General features: G+C 25.0%; 1 pseudogene; it reads right to left on the bottom strand.

The window, feature by feature from the left end:
• Nucleotides 1-380: 380 nt before the first annotated feature.
• Nucleotides 381-2072, bottom strand: LOC112691022 (annotated as a pseudogene).
• Between the last annotated feature and the right edge of the window lie 4951 nt (nt 2073-7023).

Raw genomic sequence — 7023 nt, 5'->3', positions numbered from 1 at the left:
CATAATAGGAGTATGTGTAGACAACTAATCGAACATATTAATTATTTACTCGTTTTGTGTGTGAAAAATAAACAAATGTAACATTTTCACTATAATATAAGTCACATAATCTCAGTAAAATGCATCCTATGACAATACACTAATGATGGGCAGAAGTGTAAAAATGCATTAAAATATTATCAAAAATGCACGAAAATATGCACAAAAAAGTTATATGCACTAAAATATGCATTGAAATATATAATTAATAATTATTAATTGAGTTATTTTTTTATTTTAAATGCAATTTGATAAATAATTTATAAAAATTAATAATATAAGTACAATAAATTATATAAATAGTAAAAATGTGACTAAAAATGTGTATTTCTTTTTAAATTTCAGTTTTCTTCAGAGTTTTCTTTTAATGGCTCTGAAAAAATAAAAACAATTTTCTTTAAGTATCTATTTTTACTATTTATTTTGTATATTATTTTACCTTGGAAATTGTATTGAACAATTAAAGATTTTTTAATGTTTTCGAATTTGAATGATTGTCGATTGGAAGTGAGTAAATTTTTGTACGCTGAAAACGAACGTTCAACGTCGACTGATATTATTTGGCAATTTTTCATATACGTGAGATCATTTAAACTCTAATCTTCGGGTATTCCATCTATGTTTTCTTCTCCATTTAGTATCTTTGATATTTTTAAAACAGCTTGATAGCCTTTATTTTTTGATAAAACAGACTCTATCTTAATTTTAATTTTTTCCCCTATTTCTCCATTAATTTGAATTAATTTTTTTTTTTTTACTCCTTCGACAATATAAATAGAATCTGCAAGTGAAATTCCTTGTTTTTTAAGTCTTGTAATTAAATCGGGTAAAAATCCGAAATTTGATTTAATAAATACAAGTTGAGCTTCAATATTTTGATCAGAGAGATACTTTTTTGAATTTTTTATTGATACTGCATCATTGTCATCAAAAGTATTAATGATTACTTTTATTTGCTCAAAATTTTCACAGTAGTAATTCGCTGCCTTTATCCAAGTACCCCATCTTGTCAAAAATTTTTCAGGTGGTAGTGATAGAGATAGGGCTATTGACTTAAAATATTGAATGCGAGAAGGTGCTTTACGGAAAACCTTTTTCACATTTGCAATTAGTTTGTCAACTTTTGGATATCCTGTTCGTACAGTTTCTGCGATCCTATGAAATGCATGGGCCAAACAAGTAATGTGTAAAGCTTTTGAATAAAATAATTTAATGGCTTCTCCAGCTTTAACCATATAGGGGGCAGCGTCACTAATAAACAATAATACTTTATCGTGCTGAACACCTTTTGGCCAAAGTAAATTCATAGATTTATCAAATAATCTACAAATTGTGGAATGATTACATTTTTCGAGCTCCTCAGAAGGTAAAAGAAAAATATTACTACTCTCAGAGTCATTTAAAATTCCAATAACAACATTTGCTACATACCTATCTGTACAATCGGTAGTTTCATCTATCGACACCCAAATACATTTATTTTGAACATAATTCCTTATTTTTTGAATTGTATTTTCATAAATTTCATTAACATAACCTTTTCGTAACGTTGATTCAGAAGGAATATCTTTACCAGTGTACTTTGATAAAAATTCTTTAAAATACGGATTTGATAATTTATTCAAAGGTATGTTTGCTGACAACAAAGCCTTACATAGATCGTGACTAAATACAGACTTTTTTGTAGCGTCTGTTATAAATTGTTGTGTAAGTATTTTACTTGTACTTGGATGATTTTCAACACGTTTAGCTGCCCGCTTATGTTTTTCCGTCTTCAGATGTTGAGTGACAATAAACCTTTTATCCACGCTCACTTTCGTTTCACAAAAATTACAAAACAGTACATTTTGGTCTGCTGAAAAAACATCTGACCCGAATTCAGTAATATATTTTTTAACTAAAACACTCGTTATTTGCTTAGGCATATTTGTTACGAAATTAAATTAAATTAAAAATGTAATGAAATTTGCAACAAAAATAAAAATAAAATTTTACGATCACGTACACGAGACGGCAAGACACGAGACTGATATGTAAACGGTATAGCTAACAGAGTAACAAATAACAACGAGCTTTACAGGAAACTATTTAAAAAAAAAAAAAAAACCAGTATGTTCTCTTCAAATATCTTATCTTTATTTGACGTTAGACGTTTTGACTTTTTCTGACGTTAATCGATAATATTTGTGCACAGAAAAATATAACAACATTAATAAGTAATAAGTTATTATAAGAAATATTCTACGTCGAACTTAAAATATAGCATATTACATGCATAAAATTCATAAATATGCATGTAATATGCATTTATTGAGAAAAAATGCGTGTTTTTATTAAAACCTCAATACATGCAAAAATATGCAATTTTTATTTGGTGTTTTTAAGTTAGTTACAACTCAAAACAAATTTCTGTCTTGCTTAGCAATTTATTGGAGTATTCAATAAAAATATGCAAATTCAATAAGTTCCAAGCCATAGTCATTGCAAATGCCAATTTAATTGGAAATTGAAGGCGTTTAAATTGTATTGGCACATCTTTGGGTATATAGGGATTCGCGGTAATAATATATTTTCACCTCGGAATTTGCCATTTAAAATTATGGTTTCGATAATATTTTTCAATAATTTTTTAATGACTAATAGCGTGCCATTGCACAACCGTGGTGGGTTCAAATTACGAAGCAAAATAACCGGAGATCCAACCTTCAGTTGTAAATTATGCGGTGGCATGTCTGGTAAATCCAATGAGTTTAAAATCTCTGTTGGATAATTTACAGCTTCAGTAGCATCGCAAACTGTATCAATAGATTTGTATGACACCAAGTCTCCTGATAACAAATATTGTATCTTGAGATTTAATTCGTTGACGTCCACATGTTTTGCTGCTAAAATTGCTCTTTCTTCCAGCCACTCATAATTTTTGTATTGTCTGAGTACATTGGGAAATATCTGGTCAATGAGAATATCTTGCGAATCAATGATTCTGCAAAAATCGGTCGGTAATTGTATGCATCCCGTTTAATCTGTAGTAACGTTCCCATCACCGATAATCCTATTTTCAAACATTGCATAGGGGTTTCAAAAATGAAAAATCATCATTATCTGAATGTATATATAATTAAGAGTCATTTAAAAAAAAAAAAAATTGTATACATTTTAATTTTCGAATAATTTTTATTCCTCAAGAAGTATTTAAAATATCGAACATTTTGAATGATTTTAAATTGGTTATATGAGTACTCAAATCGTATCTTATTTTCATGAAAAAGACGTTGCTGAAACTATCAAGTTGAATAATTCAAAACATCCAAAATAAATACTTGTATAGATATAGAAAAATTCAAAAATTTGTTGTATTATAAAATTAATTAGAATTCCGTAGTTCTATAAATACCTTTTAAGACCAATTTAAAATATTTAAATATTTTTGATAATTTAGTGGTATAGTGAGGATTAAAAACGATTTACAAATTCTGTTGAAATTACCATAAATTACACATGTATATAGCAAGGGCGATGATAAAGATTATTTAAAGGAGGGGATTGTATTTAAGTAATAATTATTTTTATTATTACATATTTATTTACTAACTGGGATTTTGTCATGGGTGAAGGGGTTTGAACTTCCCCTACTCTTACTTACAACACTGATCCTTAGACGTATAGAAATACATAAAACATGTACATGTGCCGTATAGAAATACTAATTTTCTTCGATTATATTTTTGCGTAAACAAAAGTTATTCACGAAGGAAAATAATTGAGGTTCTGAATGAAGTTGATAAAATCTACTCAAACAAATTATTCCTACTGGTTCTCAATGGATGGACAAAAAGTTTACATATACTTATGAAGTATCTCCCCACACATTCACACTCAATATAAATGCTCACTAAACGTACATTTTCATAGGTTTATTGTGTGTTTAATACAACGTGCTACAAGAAGAAGTGACCGACGTCGCGACGCGTATGAAAGTATACTAAAATTGATGAGGAAAGAATGTTTAATGAGAGGATCTAACTTTTTCATGGACAATTTACCTTATTTCAACAAAACCAAACCTACCATGATTTTTTTATAAATCTCCAATATTTTTCATTATTTTAATGTAATTTTCTTCTTATTTTTAAAAGATATTTAATTGTGCTACCAATCATCATACGCAATCAAACCAGAAATATGCAAGTTATTTTTATTTAACTGAAAATATTTAATATATTTTATCAAATATTAGTATATTGAAAAGTAAATCACGTATTACTTCAAATAATATCGTATTTATTACGATTTTTCAATATATTTTATAATTATATTAAATATTATCATTATATATTAGTAAGTACTAAGAGTAATATATAATCAATGATTATATTACTATATAATATATATATATATTATATTACTTATAAAAAAAAAAAAAAAAGGTTATTATTATTATAGGTATTATTATTTTTTTTATATAATACCTTAAAAGTTTTCTTTTCACATCTTCTATTTCAGAGTTCTTCGCTGTTAATTGTCACTATCCTAGTTTATCAGCTGTTAATCGTTTAATTTAATTTTCTTTGGTAGATTTTAGTTCTCATGTTATCAGTACCTAGATATTTGCTTCAAGTACTAATTTGTAAATTGGTACTATTGTAATTAAGTTTCAAAATGCCCAGGTTATTTGATTTACCATTCGGTCACATTGCTGATAATAAAAATAAACAATAAAAGCATATTATGCTTTTTGTGTACGGATTTTGATGGTCTAGGACTAAGTGCCTAGGGGTATTTTCACTGCAGTTCTTACCTTTTCATAATTTTAAAATTTAAAAATAACACTGCATTGGTGTTAATTTGTCTTAAACCCGAAATAATAGTTACTACATAAAAAAAATAAAATAAGAATGTAACATACACCAATTTATAAAATTTTACTGGTTTTATGATATTAGACCTGATGCAATGGTAGTTTTTGAATCCAGTTGCATACTTTATTCTCTAGTAGTTTAAGGTCAGATAAATGTTCTATACATGAAGTATGATTTTAATTGATTTTGTTTAGGTATAAGCTGCTTTTTATATGCTAAAATTTGTTCTACAAAAAATTTGGAGGGGAGATTGAAAAATTAGGGTTAAAATAAATAGAAAGTAAAATTTTTTAAAAATAAAGACAATTTTGAGAATATTTTATGTTAATGGTTAGAATATTACTATACATTAAATTCATCATGATGATGGAAGAGAAAAATATTTAAAAAAACTCTTGCACAATTTTTTTATTTTATATTTATAAATAAATTTCAGTAGATTCATTTTTTCTAATATGAATAAAATAAATTAAGCAAAAAATGTATGATTTGTGTTTAATTCAATAATTAACATAATAATAAATTTAGTTACATTTTTTTAAGTTTCTATGATTATTAAAACAAGTAAATATGTAGGTACATAGTGGATTGTGTAGAATAAAAAACAATTTAATAGTTAAATAGTAGGTACTTTCTATGTATTTTATTTGATAATAAGAAAATTTGTTTAATTTTATCATCAAATGTTTACAAAGCTTACCAAGTTTACCAATAAATAATATAATTCGTATATTCAAACTCAATAGATTCTTACAAAGTTTATACATTTTATTATTAACACCCATAAAAATTATTCTTTTAATTATAATTATTGTCTCTAAAAAAAAATTGTAAGTAAAGAAAACTAAAAAGATTAATAGTCTTAAAAATGCTGCAGGCTTTTCTTGTAATCGAATATAAAATATAAGAATGAATTATATGAATTTATAAATGATTTCACTTAAATTATTGAATATATTATAATATTAGTACCTATGATAAGTTAAATTAATAGTTATTTAATAATACAGTGTAGATTATAAACTTTCTCGTCATAAATTAATCAGTTAAGTAATAATAATATAATAATATAATAAATTACATTTACGTCAATTTGCATGATGAATGAGTTCTCAAAGTAGGTACTTATGCTTTTGGGCATGAATAAAAATTATATTATTATATGAAAAATGATAAAAATATGATTATCAATTATCAATTTTTAAACCCATCTCATAAATCTAAAAATGAAGGAAATAATAGTGTACAAAATAAATCAATTATCAGTGTTATCACCTTTTTTTTTTTTTTAAATAAATTAAATCTTATTAGCATATTATAATTTATCTCAAATATAATTAAATTGTTTTAGTAATGTTATATAGATTTTTATTTCTAAATATTAAATGAGTATTTTGTATTTTCTTTTAAGTGTCAATTTCGAATCATCTAAAAAATCATTAAATACTGCATAATTATGATTTTGAAACTTTTTAAAAAAATAACTCTCTCCTACGAAATGGTTGTCAACCCCCTGACCTATGACAATAAAATTTAATCTGGCTTACGCATTGGTTAGTATACAGTAGTATTATATTATAATGTAAATAATGGCTATCTACTTTATAGACATAAATTTTAACATACTTAAACATTGATGGTTGATAAAAAAATAATAATACTGTGAGGTTAAACAAGTGTAATTTAAATAATATGAATTTCTAGTACAACATACATTAATACTATAATTTATAATTATACAAATTTAACATTTTAATAGTAATAGTGGAGACTGAATATACTCGTACTTAATATTAGGCAATATACATTGTATATTAATTTAAAAATAACAGATAACATTTTATACATAATATTAATATTATATCTTTTAATTAGCTTTGTAATATATATTTTCTATAAGATAAAACTACTAGAAAAATATTGGATATTTATGATAAAATAATAGTATCCATTTCCCCATTTACATTTACAAAACTATAATTTAAAAAAAAAAATATTTTCAAGAAACCTTCAACAATACAACTATCCATAAAATATAACACATATCTCAATAATTTGACCTGCAAAAGTTTTATTTCAGTCTAAAAATATTATAAATAAAATAAAACACAGACAATTTATAAAA

The sequence above is a fragment of the Sipha flava genome, unplaced genomic scaffold (assembly GCF_003268045.1).
Source record: "Sipha flava isolate LNK unplaced genomic scaffold, YSA_version1 549_pilon_pilon, whole genome shotgun sequence".
In the NCBI taxonomy this organism is placed as follows: domain Eukaryota; kingdom Metazoa; phylum Arthropoda; class Insecta; order Hemiptera; family Aphididae; genus Sipha; species Sipha flava.
The sequence above is the reverse complement of the archived record's forward strand: the minus strand, read 5'-3'. Positions and strand labels throughout refer to the sequence as shown.